The sequence below is a fragment of the Drosophila persimilis genome, unplaced genomic scaffold (assembly GCF_003286085.1).
Source record: "Drosophila persimilis strain 14011-0111.01,24,50 unplaced genomic scaffold, DperRS2 tig00000000-arrow-pilon, whole genome shotgun sequence".
NCBI lineage: Eukaryota > Metazoa > Arthropoda > Insecta > Diptera > Drosophilidae > Drosophila > Drosophila persimilis.
In genome coordinates this window covers 26,634,968-26,654,619 of record NW_020825288.1, presented here as the reverse complement: position 1 = coordinate 26,654,619, position 19,652 = coordinate 26,634,968, and the positions used below count along the sequence as shown (strand labels likewise).

Below are 19,652 nucleotides of genomic sequence, written 5' to 3'. Positions count from 1 at the left end.
GACAGGGTTTCTTAGTGGGAAAGCGGAACGCGAAGTGACAGGCAGGACCTCGTCCTTCCCCTCTGGCCACACGACATCTCTGGGCCAATCAATCTTTTGGCCCGGCGTCCAGAGTCGAGTCGAGAGTTGAGTCCTTGGCAGGCAGTTCAAGTCTTTGGCCAAATACCGTTTCCCGCTCCATCTCCATTCATTTGGGCAGTTGCTCTCTCTCTGGGCGACCCTTCTCTGTGCATTCTCCGGCGCTTTCCCTCTTGAAGGGGGTTTTCACTTGGTGGCCTCCTAACGACTATTGCAAATATGTTGCAATTTTCCTCCAGTTTTGGGCTTCTCCCGTCCTGTTGCTTTCCCCACATCTCTCGTCCTTTTCGGTCATTCCTCCCCTTTTTGACAAGGACATGGCAGGTCCTGTGCCTCCGAGGGACCTCCGAAATATGTTGAAACTGCAGGAGGGCCTTCTGCTCCTCCTATTCCGTTCTCTCCACCGCCACCAAAGATTGATCACAGTTGGCCCACAGTTTTTGTAGCCTTTTCGTGCAATATTTATTTCCGGTCCGTCCCGTGGCAACACCCCGCTTCCCGCTTCCCGCTGCATCACTGATAAACCCATTTTCCACTTTTCCATGCCCTTTTCCACGCCTTCCGCTGTCGTTTAATATGAAAAATTGCGCGCAAATATTTGCAAGAGCTTCCGCCGGAGTGGAGGACGCGGAGAGGAGAAGTGCGGAAGGAAGGGAACGAACTGCAGTATGTGTGGTGTCAAAGGGCATGCCCCATGCCCCATGCCCCACCCTCAATGATGCCTGCCTCTCTTCCTCTAATTGTAAGAATTTGTCAGTTCGGTTCCTGGGGTCAGATATTAATCGTTTTGGCCCCAAAAGAAGGACCAGACCCAACTTGTTCCCTTCCGAGAGAGAGAGAGAGAAAGAAATAGATGAAATTGAGAGGGAAAATGTGGACAATGGAGCAGAAATTATGGGGAAGCTGTAAAACTTTCGGATATTTAGAGAGATTGCCTACAGGCATCGAATAGGATGGAATCCTTATACTTGTTGAGAGTAATATTCGAGGATGAATACATGGTAGATATAGGAGATATTTGCAAATATATACAGGTATTTACTTGATTTGTGGATGTGTCTCCCCTCTCCATATGCTATCCATTCTTTTGCAGTTCTCAGAAGGAAAGACATTCCGTATAAGTTCAAATATCACTCAATGAATGAATGGAATTAAGTTAAGATATATGTATATTTAGCAAATTCAAAGCCTTACGGATCTCTCAATTTACTCAGAAATCTCTTTACTTATTGCATTGCTTGCTTCTCATTCGACGGCAAAACCCAATCTCATTACAGGGGGCAGCAATCATTATCCTTGCAGCAGCTGTTCAAAGGACCCTACTTAACGACTGTGCCACATCAAAGGAATCGCAGCCAGAGAGGGGGAGAGACACACAGAGTGAAAGAGATTGGCGGGGGAAACGGAGACTGCTCTAAAGAGGATTAACCAGAGCGAAGTTTACCATTATTTGAATGCACTTAACGCGAAAGGACCCCGGACAACGGTCCGACACAGAAGCCCAACCTCCAATTTTCCATTTTCCATTTTCCAGTTGTTAACTTTGGCTTCATTTGGCTGGTGGTTTAAATACTGTACGCGGTTCCCTTTTTCTCCTTCTCTCCTCCTCTCTGAAATGGGGGGCAAAAACGAGGCAGAGAATCCATAAAAACTAACAGTTATGCCTTCATTTGGTGCTCCTCCAACAACAGGGAAAGTTGGCAAAGAGTGGAGAAAGGGGCGCCAGAGAGGAACTGAGAGAGTAAGCCAAGAGCAGGGGGGGGGAGAGGAGTCGCAAAAACGGCGGCCCAAGCCGAGGCTAAGGCGAAAATCTTTTTAGCAAAACTTTTAATGCTTTTTCTTTGCCATTTTTTTAGTAGCTTCTTCGCCCGCTCTCTCGCTCTCTCTCTCTCGATTTTAAGGCATAACTTGAGACTGGAGAGAGGGATAAAGAGAGCAAAGAGAGGGGGGGGGGGGGGGGGGGGGGCGGCTAAAAAAACGCATAAGAAAAGCGCGTGCACGTGGTAAAGTCCCTGGAAAATTGGCCTCAGAGACCGAGACGACGACCATCATCATCATTTCATTCATGAATGATGGGAATTTTTGAGACCCGTTGCATATGCGACAAGTTTTTCTTTTCTGGATAGGGACGGGGTTGCCAGGGGTGGCAGGGGAAGTGGTAAGAACGGATTGCATCCCCCCCCCCAAAAAAAAAGAAGAAATGAAAATTGAAAATTGCTTGAATTGCATTTCGTTTCGTCTCTCGTTTTGATGGGTTTTTCCTTAAACGAGAGCAAGTGAAGGGAAGAAGGGGGAAGTGGAATGTGGAGAGAGATGTAAGGAGCAAGGGGAAAAGGGGAAAAGGGTGGGGACTGGGTGTATAGAGAAGGTAAAGATGTCAGGCTTCGTTAGACAAACATCTGCTGCTGTTGCTACTGCTGCTCTTTCTCTTGCTCCTTCTCCAAGGACTATTCCCCCCCCCCGTTTCCCTCTGGGAACTCTCCTTCTTCTTCTTGCAACGTATGGGAAATTGTAAGAGTTTCTTTGAGAAACTTCTGCCTCGACCATCATTTACCGGAGGCCCAAAACTGCCATGCAGTTCCATCTTGTGTTATGACAACTCTTTCCTCACTTTCCTCACTTCCCCCTCTTTAATTCTCCTTTCTTAACTTCTTCTTTACTTCTACTTCCACCTCTCGTTAGCCCTTGAAGTGGATTTTCAATTAATTCAATCATTGAGCGCCTGAGACTTTGTCTTGAGTCAAAAGACTTTTCTCACATTTGATTTCCAGTGGAATCCCTCAGAGGAGCATAGAGAAAAGGAGAAGGCGAAGGGAAAGCATCCAGAGAGACATTCTCTGTTTTAATGAGACCCCCAAAAAACTCGTGTAATTTTGGGAAATTTCTCTCAGGTAGAAACAAGGATAAAAAGGGGAAGAGAGAGAGAGAGGGAGACATTTCCTCGAGATTCTCATTTTAATGAGCAACAACTATTCTCATTCTTATTGTCTTCTCTTTCTCCTTCTCTTGCCCCTCCCTCCCGCGACAAAAACTTCTCTAATTGAAATTTGGAATGCGAATGCCGCCGTGGCATCCGCAAACACTGCAAATGACTTTCCAGTTTTGCGGCTTTTCCTATGGTTTTCCTTTGGGGTTTCCCTTCGAGTTTCGGGTTTTCTCTTTTTGTTTTATCTGCTCTAATTTTAACTGTATTTTCCCCAGCGGATTTAAGCTGAAAACTTACATCAAAATAAACTATTTATTCGTTTCGTTTCGTTTTGGTTTATTTCTTCTGCGATGATTTTTGCTGTCACTTAGGGGCTCTGCGAAAGTTCTGAAAAATTGAAAGGAAACGAAAAGTTATTGAAGGATTTTATAGAAGAATAAGCCAAAGAGCTATTAGATCTAGTAGATGCTTTAATTAAGAATAATAAGTAAGTAAATTGATGTCCCAAAGAGCCCCCAAAAATCCACAGAAAACTCTTTTCCAGAAGCCGTATTCCAGAGGCCTCTTAATTACACTTTTTTCTATCTTTCAGTTGTTATATTTTAATGCCAACACCCCCCTCTAACCCTCTCTCTCTCTCTCTCCCTCTCTCTCTGTCTCTCTCTCTCTGTCTAAGACATTTCCCCACACTTCATTCGCTTGATAGTAAACCTCCGGGCAATGGGCAATGGGCAATCCCTTCAACTGCAGATTTGGTCAGCATTCAGAGGAGGACAAAAGGGAGCAACAAATGGCATCTTTGTCATCCCCTTGTCCCGCTCCATTGGCCTCCCGTGTGCCACATGACGTATGCGCAATGTGACAGCCAGCAGTTGGCTAAGGACTTAATTTAAAGCGGCTTTCGTCAACAGAGATTTACCCTCAACGCGCACTCTCTGCCAGCTTCCAGCCTCCGCCTGGTGCAGCTCCAGAGATTGAGGTCTCGAAACAACAACAGAAACGATGATGGTACTTTTGGTACCCATCAAGGAAAAGGACGAACCGTCTATGGCCAAATTTGCAAGCAGTGCATTTATTGAGTTTTCGTTGGAATGTTCTTGAAAAGCAGCTGATGATTCGACATTAGATCGAAATATTGTAAACGTTTCCTACAAAAGGTGTCCTCAAAAGCATTATACCCTGCGCTGCAACAGGCAACAGACTCGTACTTACGAAATAAATTTAAAAACTGCCAAAATCTAAAGGCCTCCAAGCCGTCACTCCCTCAGTCAGTGGGCAGTCCTCCTGATCCTCCTGTCTGCATTTAATTAAAACTCCCAAAAGGACACACAGACAGACAGGCAGGCAGGCCAGAAGGACAGTCCGGACAGCACCGGACATCTGGACAATTAGTGTGAGCCATGAATTATGAGTTTTTGGCTTTTATTTTCGGTTTATTTTTCCCACTTTCCTGTCCTTTTTATGTCTCTTTTTTGTTGGGGTTAAGTAAATTATGGTCAGAGTTTTTGGGGGCTCATAAAATCAGTTTAAACAATAGCCCCAGACAGGGGTCAGAAGGGGGGGCTGCAAAGAGGTTAAGGCCAACAAAATATAGAGCTAACTATTATTACGGCGGACAGGGGAGCAGAGGAGAAACAGAGAAACAGAGACACAGACAGAAATACAGAACTTTTGTGCTTTATTCTCGTTTCCGGTTGCGACTACTGCACCACACACACACACACGCACACACACACACGCAAAAGCAGGATATAAGTAGCATATGGTAAAAAGGACGGAAGGAGGCAGAAGAGCAGCCTGCAAGTCCCTGAGTCTGAGTCTGAGCATATGGATAATGGCAAAACGTGCCGAAAGCCAAAAAGTTCTATGGAACAGAAAGACAATGGCGGTGTCTGTGGCGAAAGACGGCGGGGGCAGTCGAAGGCAGTTGCATCTCCTTTATACTTGTGAGGGGGCGTGGTCGCTCCCTACAGTTGTACAGTCGCTCGTTTATTCTGACTTTCAATTTGAATGCTGTGTTGGGCTCCCGGAGGCGCCCAGTCCGGTCTATGAGAGAAGTTTTGTGGCCATTTGTGTATGTGTGTATGTGGTAGAAATACAAGGTATATTTCATAGGAGTATGACAGTTACAAAAATCATGATTCAGAATACAAAAGGGAACCCAAAAAACAAAGTTCTTTGCAGTTACGCTTTGATCATCTGAATTCTGAATGATTTTAAATCGATATTTCCATCAATAAATCGAATTTTACAAGATTTATCGTTGGTCTTTGGATCGATATTGTGAGAGTGAAATGGGATGGACGATTTACTTTTCCGAACACGTCTTTATTCCACTCATCCGCCATTTTTTAATGAACGAGCGTCGATCTACATACTTTTAATGTGCCCGTATTTTTGGTATTTTTCTAGGGTGGCCGTACATTTATGGATTCTTAACCTAAGCTGGGGATGCCGCATTGGTTGGTATAGGTTGTAATGGGGCTGCCGTACTGAGTGATAGGGGTTATCCTACCACAATAATATTACGGAAAATGAATTAAATTTAGTTTCAATATCGATGAATAGGTAATTTATTAATGATTTCAATACATAATTGATATATCCAATTTTTGTAGCCCAAAGTCCGCTTTCCTTTTAAGGTACGCACTTTACATTGACAGATGGTAATAAAGTCCTTTGCCAAGGGGCATTGCATACAAAACCATAATGCACTTGGATTGTTTACGCAAATATTTGCAGAATTCAAAGGGGCGACGAGAGGAGAGGAAGAGAGAGAGAGAGAAGGGAGTCCGAAGGGAACCCTCTCCCTGTGTTTCCCAAAAACAAGCAAACAGTTTGTTATCCAGTCGTCTCACCCTCTGCTGCTGTTTGTCCATCTTGTTAACCTTCCTCTTGGCCCTAGTTATCCCCTATTCCTGAGATAAAAACCCAACTTAACTTCACTCAAGCGACGACTCCTTTGGCCCCCGAAATCCCTCATAAACAGGCGGGACTCTCTTGCACGGCAGCAATTCCAGTGCATCTCGGAGGACAAGTCGAGAATTGCTTTGGCCCCTGAAAATATTGTGGGTCACTCCTCCTCCCCCTCCTTCTTTGTTTGCTCCCCCCTTTTCGTCATTTTCCTCCTGTGTTTTGTTTTCGTTATATTTATGCACATTTTTCCATTGGTTTTTCATTTTATGTGACAGCAGAGGCAACTATGAAATGGAAAATGCAAAAAGTTTACCATTTGCCATTCGATTCTGCTTTCCCTTCTTCTCTCTCTGGAGATTGTACACTTGACAGGTCGTTGGGGGCCAGGATATACTCGTACTCGTGCTGGTTTGAACAAAGGATAACAGACAGAGTGCAAATTCGACATAAACATATTATCCATTAGCCATTTTCCCCATTTTGTGGGCAATTAATTTAAATTTTTTGTTTTCTTGAGTAAGAATTTTTAAAAGAAATATAAATTTTGTTAAATATTTTCTGTATAACAGTTTCCGTGTACATATAACAGTTTTGGGAGTGTTGAAGATCGAGGGTAGAACAAAAGGTAGGCTATGGAGTATATATAACTGTTTTAAGCACAGTCTCTAACCGTATAACAGTTTGTGCTTCAATTATGATTTTGGAGCATAAATTACGGTCTACCCCACACGTCCTCCTCGTTTCAGATCCCAACAGTTGCAACTTTTATTTAATTTTCCATCTGCAGAAAAACATATTCAAACTTTCCATCAAATCCCCCTCTCTGCCTCCCCCATAAAAGAAGCTTACTTTCCCCAAAGAAAACTCCTGTGAAAAACAAAACGCATTTCCTACTAATACGAATAATTCCATGCCGAGGGTTCCCACTGGACGAGTGTCAAAATCAGGACGAATCACCTCCCTGGAGGGGAAAAAGGGGAAACATGGGGAGGCGATGTCAAGGCAGAGACAACAATGGACAGATGATAGTGGAACGACATCTGTACAACTAACGGAGTGAGTGACAGAGAGAGAGAGAGGGACGGCGAGACAGGGACAGGGAGACTGACGTACAGACAACGTGTTCCATCAGCCCCAAACACAACAAAAGCCAGCAACAATACCTCGTTCAGAGGATGGGGAAGACACACATGTTGATGGGGGGTCCTTTGGGGGGCTAGCCTATCTTTTCTATCAAAAGACTGAATCCGAAAGGCCCCCTCCTTCTGCAGGACGAAAGAAACAAGAAGCTTAGCCTTCTTATGGACATTTTCAGACAAAAAAAAAGCTCTAGAGATGGCAAATATCCTTCAACTGTTTCACGCAGATGTTGGCAGAGTGTTATATGCATTATACAGTGACTAGGAACTAGAAAATGCATCTAGATAGGTGATACACAGCTATGCAGCTAATATTTTGTTGAGTTTTCTCGTGATTTTAGTTTAGTTCATTTCATGATATAAAACTAACTCTTGCTGACTTTTGCCAACTCATCCCAAAAATCTCTCTTTCGCTCCCTTCCTCCTCCTTTGTGGGTTTCCCTATGGGAAGCTGCGATTCAATTAAGTCCTCATCCGGCGTCATTATCCAGTATTTAGCAGATCCCTGCTCGACAACCGCCATTCAACCTTCTCCTCCCTTGTCAGGGCCCCCTTTCCGCGACCCCCAGCCACTCACTTGTCGAACATGATAAATTTTGTGGCGGGGGGGGGGGGAGTAAAGGATTTCGTTGAATGTTATTGCATTTTTAGCACCTCCTTGAACCGGCCCTCTCCACACCACTCCACTCGCCTCCATCCAACCACTAATCCCCTATTCCTTTACACTCCTTCCTTGCCCCTCCCCATCCCCCCGCTTCGCTCGCAGTTTGCGTTAATTTTGCGCCAGCTGTCAAATGTCAAAATGTCAAGTGAAACAAAATTTTCGCATCATGAGAAATGCATGTCGCTGGCGAGAATTTCACAGAAAGTCTACATGGAGCAGAGCAGGGTACAGAGAGGGGGGGCTACGCGACAGTTTCCCCCCCCCGTTTTTGGTGGTGGGGCTACCAACGAAGTGGCTGACTACTGGATGGAATAGTTATCGCGTTACCCCGCCCACCACACTCTGAGCCATCCCTAGTTGCAGTTCCTCATCAAGTGGTGGTTGAGGAGGGGCAGGGGGAGGCTGTGGCAGATGTGGCAGCAGATGGAGCAACGGGACACAGAGCCGGAGCACTAGCACCATCAACATCATGATAATGCCCATTATTAGCAGTGGCAAAGCACATTTGCATGCATTTTAGAATTTGTATATTCCGACCAAGCGGCGGAGGACCCAGAAGAGGACCCAGAAGAGGAGCCACCCGCCTCCAATCGCCATCGCCATCGCCATCGTCCGCCAGTCAGCCACTCATTACACTAGACTGCACAAAAACGGGATCTACTCGTATGTAAAAGGTATGGCAATTTATTTGGAATTTGGAAACAGGTTTCCTTGATTCTATCGAAGGAAAAAGTGTTTTATTTGCAACAAAAATCTATTACTCGTACTCAAAGATACGATATCGCCCCCCTGCTATCTTTCGATGGTCCTCATTCTTGTTGTCTAGTGTTCCCTGGAGAGGCGGGGGAGACGCCACTGCGTGTCAGTGGCGCGTTGTGCATCTGAGAGGCAGAGATGCGGCACCAGTCGACAGACAGACAGACAGACAGATAGACGGAGACCCACGCCAACAGGCGGCAGCCCGGATCTGCTTTCCGATTTATGCTCACATTTTAAGCAATTACACGGCCAGGAGGCTCCCATTTTCATGGGGATGGCGGGGATTCCACTGGCACTTTTGTAACCACATTTTCACTTCCATATCCGTTTCGATAACTATTTTCGGGGTGGCGTTAATTGAATCAGGGACCCCCCTATACCCCCCTATACCCAAGGGTTAAGTGATGATAAAAGATCGGGCATCCACAGAGGTTGTGAGTGGATGGTGTGCCTGTCATCTGACACTTGCAGTGGCGACAGACCCAGACCCAGACCCAGGGCCAAATCAATGCAAATGGGAATGGGATCTGCCTCTGGCATCTGCCTGTATCGCTGCTGTCGAAAGCATTTCAATTTGTGGATCTGCTGTAATTAAATTCCATCAGCAGCCGACGCGTCGGCCCCAAGGTAGTGGAAGGTAATGTCCTTAATGGAACCGAAGCTCCATGAAATTGCCTATCAAACGAGGGCCTAATGCTCTTAGGGCCCGAACCGAAATCTCGGCTAAGTGAAGTTCGGATTTAAATGGATTTTCCGTACAGCAAACGTCCGGCTAATTGAAGTTACTTAACATTCTACGTACATATGTACATATCTATAGATAGAGGAATGTTTTCATACATAAGTTCATGACCTGGGCCCTGCCTGACCTCTGCGGCTCTCATTACTTTCGCATCAATCAATCAATTGAAAAGTCAATGAGGGAAATGGAAAATCGCTTGGTTCGTTCGACCAAATGTCAACAGCGACAGCGCCAGCGCCAGGGACAAAGGGCCCAAATGTCGAAAGCAGTTGGCAAAAAGCAATAATAACGAGGGGGGAACGTTGTGAGTGGCGGCTGCGACCGCAACTCTACATTTATACCCCAAACTTAGTCAGTATGGCTCTCCTCCGGCAGATGGCGCTGATAAGGTATGTTTTTATTGTGTAATAATTATGGGGTCGAAAAGGATACCTTCTGGACGTTACACAAATCTAATATACCCCTATTCTCATTTCGAGTATCGGGTATAAAATGTAAAATTAATAAAGTTCTCGACCCTCGAAAGGACAAGGGGGTGCAGAGTGGTTGGAGGGGGGAGGAAAAACCTCAAACAATAACCAAAGAAACGAATGAAAGGAAAGAGGAGAACCACGTAAGGGAGAACTTTGAATGCTCTTTATTTTTTGGTATTCTTAAATCAGTATTTTTAAGTATTCTAAACTTTTTAAGCATTTTGTATTTTCGAGTAGTTTTTGGTATTATAAAGACTATCTGTATTTTCTAGTATTTTCTGAGTTTACTAACAGAAGTAATGATAATAATACCACTATTATTTACTACTCTTTTACTAAGAGCTCAGTCCTTCCTTCCGCATCAAAATGTTAACTGAATTCTGAAGCTTAATTAATATCTTATGTCTTTTGTCGCAATGCCCTTTTTCTTTCGTTGCTGTTCTTTCGCTTTCTTTCAGTTTTCTTTTTGTATTTTCTTTTGCCGGTAACTTTTCTGTCTTTGTCTCTGATATATTGATGAGGTCTGAGGCCTGAGGAGTATTCCAGTGGTGGGATTGGTGCAGATGCTGAGCCTGGTGGCTGGCGGCTGGTGGCTGGGGGCTGCTCGAAGAATAATCAACGGCGAAGCACTCATTGAGAAATGCAGCGCGACATTTCCGCTGCTTCATGGATGTTGCCCTGAAGGTGTCGTACACGTTTACCATATCCCCCACACCCCTCCCCCCTCCCCCTGATATGTTTCTCTCTGGGCTCATGCTCATCTCCTCTCCTCTCTCGCTCTTTCTTGTTGTGCCTCTGGGCGGCGTGTCGTGTGCGTGATTTATGTCACACGAAATGCAAATACATGAGTAAACATGCATGCCGCCACAGACGATGCTACAGATATACGACTATATAAACATACATACATATCTACAGACTTATACATATGCATATAGGAGTATGTTATGTGGTGTGGTGTACGAATATTGTAGTTATGGAAATGGGAATGGAAATTGTAGAAGGGGAATGGGAATGGGAATGAGAGCAGGAGAGAGTTTCTGTTGCTTCTCCGTGTCCGGCCACAACATTTTCACGTTCTTCAAATAAACTGCACACGAGTGGAGTGGAGGATTAGGGGGTGGAGGGAGGGAGGTAGAAGATTGTCGCACATTTTGACAGTTGGCAGAACATTCTTTCTAATAAATTTATGCGGCATGCGATATGCGGGAATGTACTACACATCGGAATGTTGAATGTTGAATGAAGAGACGTGTGGCAGAGTGAATTTTAACCGTGTTTTGGTTCCGTTATGCTGTCCTGTGTGTGTTAAGGATGCGACACGAATTCAGTTAGTTTTAAACGGGGATGTGTGTGGTGTGTGGTGTGGAAATCTCATTTAAATTGCCAGTTACAAGCAAATTGTTGTTTCAACAGAGTTTTTTGAACTGGAATTGGGCTGTCACTCGGACAATTGTGTAGCGACAGCCACTGTTATACATATTACTGTTGAAAATTGCACGCAATCAACTGTTATACGCATAGGAACACACGCCACATAAATGGTTGCAATTAATCCGTCCATACATCGACTACTGCCACATTCTCTGACTGCAATTTCAATCTCTGTCCCCCCAATCCCCCTCACAAGTCACGCCACAAGCCAGATTCCGCACCACCACCACCGTGGTGGCATCATCCATTTAATATAAACTTCTCCCATTGCGAATTCCTGGATCAACAATTCGATAACAACCCACACATTGGAGTGTGGTTTACGATTGAATTTTTGCAGAAATATCCTCATTAATTGAATTGAATCCGTTAATTATCCGCAATATACGCATTACATGCACGGAAGGAATGTAGTCATAATAATATTAAATATTTGTATTCACATTTCAAAGTGGGGCCGGCCTTCAATCAGCTGAAAGTTCTATAGAACGCAATAATCATAGGCCGTATAACAGTGGACATAAAGTGTTATATGCCGCTAATGGGCCACCCGACACCAAGCACAAGCTGAAAATAAAATATTTGGCGTTTAATTCATTTTTAATGATTTAACAAATGACCGACTGACTCGTTCATTCATTCTCATTACGTATATGCAACACTTGCACCTGTACCCTGCCACCCCCTCCCTCTCTCTCTCTCTCGCGTTCTATCTTTCATCTTCTTCTACCTCTGGCACTCATGCCTCACTGGCCCACAATTTGGTTCAATAATTTTTCCAAGCTCAGAGCAACGACAATTTTCACTGAGCTGAACGACGAGTCGGTGGCTTTTTTATACCGTGTGGAGAGAGAGGGTATAATGGTTTTGTTCAGATGTTTGCAAGGCAAAGAAGCAAGCATCGCAAAATCCCATAAAGGGTAAAGGTTTCTTCATCAGAACTAGGCTTTCTTAGGAAATATCGATCGAAAAATACAAAATTTAATTGAAATCACTTGTTTTTTTTACATATCCACCATAAAAACACCACGCTAGAGGGGTATCAAAGCATCGACACCCCGAGCAGAAGGCCTTCGGTGCCTTCTTGTTTGCCAACTGATAACAATCTATGCAGTAGCTATCTCTGTCACTCTCACTCTCTCTTTCGTTCGTGCTCATCTGTGCGGCTAGTGAATGCAGGAGAAGTGGGCGGGCGGTCCGGCAGCAGAGGTAGAAATAACCAAACACAAGACAAACACAAAGTCACAGACAGAGCAGAGGCAGAGGCAGAGACAGTGGAAAAAAAGCTGAGGTGGTCCCACACTCACACAGACACACACCCATACAGAGGTGCATACACAAAGTAAACTGCGTCGCAGTTGCAGCGCTGCTGCTACCACTGCTGCTGCTGCTGCTGCTGGTTCTGTTGCTTTATGTAGAGAAGAACGACAGAGAGAAGAGAAGAACTGCAGCGCATAAAGCAAATCGTGTCAATGACATTTGGTGACATACGTGTGGGCCAGAGAGAGATGCCAGATGCGAGACGACGACGACGATGACGACGCATCAAGAGCTGCAGCGATAGCGATGCTCGCGAAGAATAGAAAAGAAATAAAGAGATGCCCGATGCAAGAAATTGCTTTACGGCAACAACAACAAAAACAGCAGCAGCAGCATAACCGGTTCTTATCGTTTAGAGCAAGGTAAATTGTATGAAAGGTATGGCAGCAATAAGTATACGCACATGCATGTACATTCCTTGGTGCATCATTCGCACTCACTAAACTGAAGGAAGGCCGCTCCTCTTGGACTGCCGTACCTTCTTTTAACCCTGGTCCCTAACCATTTAAGTGGGCGTATGATAGGGCCTCTGTCACCCAGATAAAAGCACAGAGGGGAGAAGTACAAAAGGGAGGGGAACCAGAGGTTGGAGTTGGGGAAGCAGAAGAGGGACAGAAGATGGGGAATATGGGAAAAGGAAAAAGGGAACACAAGAGTGGGCAGAGTGGGGAAAGCCCAAAGAACATAATTTACGGTTAGCTATGCTTTGTGGTTGCTATAAATAGAAATACTTTTGGGGTCATTATGTTGCTATTGTTGTTTCTCCTTCGTCTCGGGGATGTTGCTGGCGCTGATGCTGATTCGATTTTGAGGTTAGTTGAACATACAAACACCCACACAAAGAGTGAGAGAGAGAGAGAGAGAGAGAGAGGTAGCGGTTTAAAGAGATCAAGTGGATTCAGAGAGGAAAAACTTTTGATTTTGGATTCTGCGTTGACAAATCTAATGATATGGCTGATAAATTTAGATATAAAATGGGAGTATGGTGGAATGTCAGAGGCAGGAGAGTGCCGAATGGAAAGAGGCTACAGTGGGGATGGTGCGTGGGACGAGAGAGTGTGGGAGTAGGTAGAGTGAGAAGAGAAACGAGGCAGTGGGTGTAAAAAGGTGGGGATAGAGCGGTTAAGTTGTTGCCTGAAAGTATTGTTGTATCGTACAACTCTAGCGGAAAAATATTTCGAAATCTTCATAGGACTTAAACTTCCACTAATTCGAATCTATTCAAACATCATTAAATAAAGTATACACTAAAGTAGCGATTGTGGATGAGAATTCTATAAATTATTTGAAAATCGATATTTCCTGTCGTTAATTCCAGTAAATTTAATCGTTAACCAGCCTGTTATGTTTATCCATTCTGAATGACGCGTGTGTGACATCAGCTTCCACTCCCCCTCCCACACCCAATAGAAGTCACTTCCAATCAAAATGCACTTCACATTCTGCGCTTTCATCATTCATTAAGCTCCTCTGCCTAGTCCTGCCATCCCCACAAGCACCCCGAACAAATGTGTATCCTACGTTTAATTAACTAAAAAAATAAATCAAAAAAAATCCTCCTCCAAATCGAAATCTCCCATCAAATTTCCAGTCATACGTTCGGGATTTCATTTTCAGGTATTTCTGAATGGATCTCGGTCTACATTCGAATTTAAAACTGAAATATGCATCCCCTCTTTAATCCTCCACTGAATATGGTATAATTTCTGCATAAAATTCAATTTTTCTGTTTTTTTTTTGTGCACTTGCAATATAATTTTATTTCTCGCTCTCCATCGAGCACTCAATCTCTCATTTCATTCTCTCGTTTTGCCTTCTCTTTTTTTTTTCGGTGGCCATTTAGCTGACCGCAGCGGTTGTGCCAGCGCCTCCCCCCCCAATCTCCATTCCCCTGGTAGTCTCTGCCACAACCGACCGACCACCGACCCCCGCCCACCTCAATAGCATTTAAAGTTAAAAGCCATGAAAATCAACACATAACAAACCCATCCAATCCGAATCTCTACAAAAAAAATAAAGAGACTCCGAGACACCACCCCACTTTTCTGCGGCTTTACGGAAATCGTAATTTAAAACTACGCCTCTGCGGCAGCATTCCTCCCCCCCCTCTCTTTTCTAAACCCTTTTCTGCCTTTTTTGCAGTGTTTTTTGTACTCTTTTCGAAGGGTATTTCAGGCTTTGTGTTTCTCTGGAACAAAGATAATCAAATATAAACATAGGAAAGACCTTTACTACCTTCAATAGGTAGCATTTTTGTAACTCCTTAAGTTTTCACAAAGAACTCCCACATATCGGTACGGATAGACCTACCATAGTAATATTAACCCCTTTTAAGTGCATCTCAACCTTCGGCACTCACAGTCCAGACCCTTTTCATTTGCATTCGCTCTAGGGTTTTTTCGTTTTTTCCATTGTGTGGATGTTGTATATTTAATTTCATTACGAGTGTTTTTTGTGTGCTTTGTGCTTGGTGTGGTGTGCGCAGCGCCATTGAGCGAAGAGTTCATAGAATTGCATTTCAAACATATAATAAATGGAATGCAAATAAAGCCCCAGAGAGGCCCCCCCGCAGGGGGGAAGGACTTCATACGTGAAGCGCTAATCAACAGGCGGCAGCATAATAAAACAAATAAAAATTAGTTTATTAAATGTCAAATAGAACTCGACTAGAGGGTTATCCTGTTTTATAAACGATGAATTCTCTTAACGATATATGGATTCATATCCATATAACGTAGCCCCTTAAACAATGGGTGAAACAAAAGCTTAAACAATTGATTAAACAACGATTTGGAGTCTTGCCACATTCCGCAGTTCACGCAGGATGACAGGATGACATTTAAAGCTAGTGTTTGTAAACACAAATACAGATAGATATCGGCATAAATTTATGGGGATTATCCCCAATTTAAAGCTTTAAAATATAGAGAAAATGTGGAGAAAACAGTTCCCTCTTTGGCGGGTTTTCCTAATGGAATTTTGACAATTTTTAGCACCAATTCAAGGAGGAAGGAAGGGCAATCAGTGGAAAGGAGACGCGTGTGGTGTGGGAAAATGCCGTCTCCTGATGTGGCTTTTCCTCCCATATCAATTCCTTCCTCAGTCTGCGACTTGAAGCTTATTTAAACATTCAGCTTATATATTATTTCCATTGCGGGGAAAACTCCTCTGACAGCCGACAAGGCACAGCGTGACAGCAGGAGAAGGAGAAGCAGAGGGAGAAAGAGCAAAGAGAGAAGGTAGGAGGTAGAAGGTAGCTGGTGGGGACGTGGAGCAGAGTCGGGGCGTCCTTTCAGCTGAAGAAAATGTTGACAAGTTCTTTATTTATTTCATCATCGCAGGTGCCTCACCTCTTGAAATTAGTTGGCGCTGTACAAAAAATATGCAAAACTTTTTCTTGAATGAATTATGAAATGGGGCAAAATGGGAAATGGAATGAAATGTGGCTGAGGTTACCGCCAAGGTGAAGTCATGGCTGGGAAAAGGGAAAATGCGAGTGCATTTTATGGAAAAGAAGTCCAAGAGCTCGGGAAATTCCTTGGAATAACCTCCTTTCCTGGCATTTTCATGGGTGATTACATTAATTGGCTGCTCAAGAGAGTTTTTCCAAAAGCGCTCCTTTCACTTTCAACAAATATTTCTAGGGTTCTTTGACGGTTCTTTTGGATATGTATTTATTTGATAGCGGTTCATATTTCTGCTTCAAAGAATTTTAATGTTTTTACTGCTTAAAGCGTTCTCACTCTCTTTCTCTCTCTCTTCCCAATTTTTCCATTCACTATTCACCTTTTGGCTGCCTTTTTTTGGAGGAACGTGACTTCGGATTTGGTTGAAAAATTTGGAGACAGACAAAAATGAAAGTGAATTACAAGTTATCATCTTTCTCTCTCTCTCTCTCTCTATCTCTATCTCTTGCTCTGTTGTTCCTCTCTTTCCATTTTCATTTTCTACCCCCTTCCTTCCCTCTCTGGCTTTTCTTTTCTCCTCTTTTAATATAATTTTCAGGAAAAGTTATGTCTCATTTCTGTCATACAAATATTTCATGAGAAGGATTATTACATGGAGACGATGGATATCCATGCGTGATGGGAACACACTGGGAGAGAGAAAGAGGAAGAAGAGGGGAGAGGGGGTGTGGGAGGAGACTCATGAAGCAGGTCCCTGACATTAATCATTACCTCAACTTTATAATTTTTGGCAAGGATTACGAAGCCGGCATTCATTCTGGCGACGACTGGCATTCCCTATGTTACTTTCTCTCCCTCTCCCTCTCTCCCCCCTCCCTTCTCTCTGTCTCTTTTGTATGCAACTACAATTTTTCATACAAAATGATGTCATTAAGCGCAGAACTGAAACGAGAACTGTCGTCGACCGACGACGACAATAATGAGCCGGAGCCAGAGACAGAGCCGTAGTTGCCCCCCCGGTGTCGCTATGTCCGGGAATAGGGAGGGGCGGTAACGGGGGGAAATTACTTCGGGGGGGTTCTGGCTTCAGGAAGCGGCAGGACACGAAAATCGTGCGACTAAATCCCCAAACAATTTATATGAACCTCAAAGCGAAATGACACGCCAGTTACAACGACAGCAGCGCCAAAAAAAAGAGGAAAGGGAACGAGCGAGAGAGAGAAAGAAGGAAAGGGAAGGGAAGGGCAGGGAAGGAGGGTGGCAAGGGATCAACAGGATAACAGTAGTACGAAAGAAGAGACGAGACTTTTGAACAGTTCAACCAGTTCCTGGTTCCCGGTTCCCGATTCCCGGTTCCATTTCTCAGAAATAGTTATAAGAATGGTTCCAAAGTCCATAAGAAAGGCTGTAGATAAGTATAAGGATCAAAGGAAGAAGCCAAGAGAGACCGAAAGGAGAAGCAGGATATTGAAATCCCTTCTCCTGAATCATATTCATTAAAAGTGAATCTTTTTCGTATAAATTCTCATTATTTTCTCTTTTCATCTCATTCTAAAAATTCTTTAGTAAGATCTTTGGGTACCCAAAGAAGATATCCTTTGAATCCATGTCTCCAAGGCTCCAACATTCATTCGCCCACAAGAATTTGGCTCTAAAGCGGGGGATATGCGCCGCGTCAGGCATTGAATGGCTATAAAAGCGTTTGCTGAATAATGTTTGTGATGATGAGGGAAGGGTAAGGGACAGGGACAGGGGAAGGGGCCTGTGTCATGGCAGCAAGGTGGATGGACAGAGAGATAGAGAGACAGAGAGAGAGGGAGAGAGAGTGTCATTACGTATGCAAGTCGGCTACGCACAAAACCCAAACGCAAATACAGACACAGACCCACGAATACAGCACACACCTCTAGAGGGAGAGCCCCTCTCTTCCACCACCCACTTGTCATCTCTCTCTCTCTATCTCTCTCGCTCCTCAAACATTTAGTTGGATTTTGGATTCAGCCGGATGAGACGAGAGGCGGACGGACGCTGACTGAATGACGACGAATTTTGAATACGAATTTCATTATATCCCGCACTCAATTATTCAGTAATCAAGTTAGCAGATAGAGATAGAGAGAGAGAGAGAGAGAGAGAGAGGGGGTAGAGAAGAGGGGTGGCAGGGAGGGGAGGTATCCATTTTTCGAGTCTCTTGTATTTTCAATGAAAATGTTAACTAAATTTGTGGCAATTTTCAAGCCGCTCTTCCCTCTGGGCCGTAACCTTCCCCCTCACCATCCCCCCCCCTCCCCCTCACGCAACGTCTAATTAACATTTGCCTAAATCTGTTTTGAGGGCGTGGCAGTAACAATAAGGCAGGGGGGGCAGAGAGGGAGCCATTCGTGAATTTTATATGAAGTTTTTCCCAGTGTATTTGTTTGTGGATGGGATCATGGCACCTCCATCCATCTCCACCCCTCCTGTACGGCACCCTTTGTATCTCCCAATCCCACTTTTGGCAGAAGCTAGGCAGAAGTTGTTCTGGCGGCGCGACTAATTATAATTATGCATCGTGTAAGTGCATTAATTATGGACAAGCCTCAAACTTGGCTACAAGTCGCTCTCTATTGTAAACAGGGAGCCAAGGATTTGAGGATAGAAGTCGGCGCTGGGAGGCAGGGAAATGCCATCCGTTTGCTGTGATTTGATGTGTAGTTTGCGAGTAGGTGATGGAGATACGCTACAGGAGATCCACAAACCCCAATGAGCAGAAGGATTCAACTCTAGATGGAAGAAAGGGCCAGAATAGGCTCCTTGGGGCATCCTTGTTGGGACGAGCTCGAGGTTGAGGACAGTTCCATCTGGCTGTTAGCGGATATAAGAATAGATCTATGGTGGAGAGATCTATGGTTAATTGAGGGTAACAGATCCTCTACAGAAGAGCCAATTTGTCTGGAAATAGTACAATTTTCATCTGCATTTCCCAATTTCCATCTTTATTCTACATGGTAGACCCTTCGTGCCTCCTTGATTGCTGTTTTGCTCGCTAGAACGTGTTAAAACCCCAAATTGTGGGTGTCTTCACACACAAATAAAGATATGAATCCCGCAGAATCCCTGCACAAAATGATTATTATCCTCTTTATTATGCCAGGATCCCAGAGAGAGGTCTAAACCGCAGCGACGTGTGACATGACATGTCGCTCGTATCCTCAGATTTTCCACTCATTCCGTACCTGAGAAATTTCTTAAGTTTCCCCGTAGTTTTCCCCTGCGGAATGCACACACACATTATCGAAGGCAGGACACCACCCAGAGGACTCTCCTCTTGGCAAACATTTGCTTTGAGTGGAGCCATGTGCCCCACAAGCCCCACCATGCCACACACACACATTATAAACATTAAAGACACCGCATAAATTAAATTAATTGCCAAAGTTTACAATTTTTATTACCACAAAACGAGGAGGCGCTCATAGAGAGCGCGGAGAAGAGAGTGGGGGAAAGAGTAATCGCTTTTCATTGTTTACCCAAATCACTTGGCACAGTCTCTGAGAAAAGTTTTCAACACTTTCAGGGGAGGCGGACAGCCGTGCGGTTTCCCATTTAAAATTTAAGCGCCTTCAAAGGGAACAAACTCCTTCCTCCTCCCCTCCTCCCCCCTTATTAGGTCGCTGCGTTGGAAATTTAAATGTCAAATGTCTCGAAATGTTCCCCATTTTCCTCAGGGAAAGTGGGAAAGTGTTTCCCTGTTGGAAGAAAGAGGGAAGAGAGTAAGGAGGGGGCACTCTTGTTGTTCTTTTTACGCCTCTTTT

General features: G+C 44.3%; 1 long non-coding RNA gene across 2 annotated transcripts in view; it reads right to left on the bottom strand.

The window, feature by feature from the left end:
* The window catches only part of LOC113567471, a 42,806-nt gene that overhangs the window by 11,372 nt on the left and 11,782 nt on the right, over positions 1-19,652 (bottom strand). For both annotated transcript variants that reach the window (XR_003409456.1, XR_003409457.1), the window contains one exon: positions 3,302-3,391. This is a non-coding gene — a long non-coding RNA (uncharacterized LOC113567471). The remainder of the gene's footprint in view (positions 1-3,301; positions 3,392-19,652) is intronic.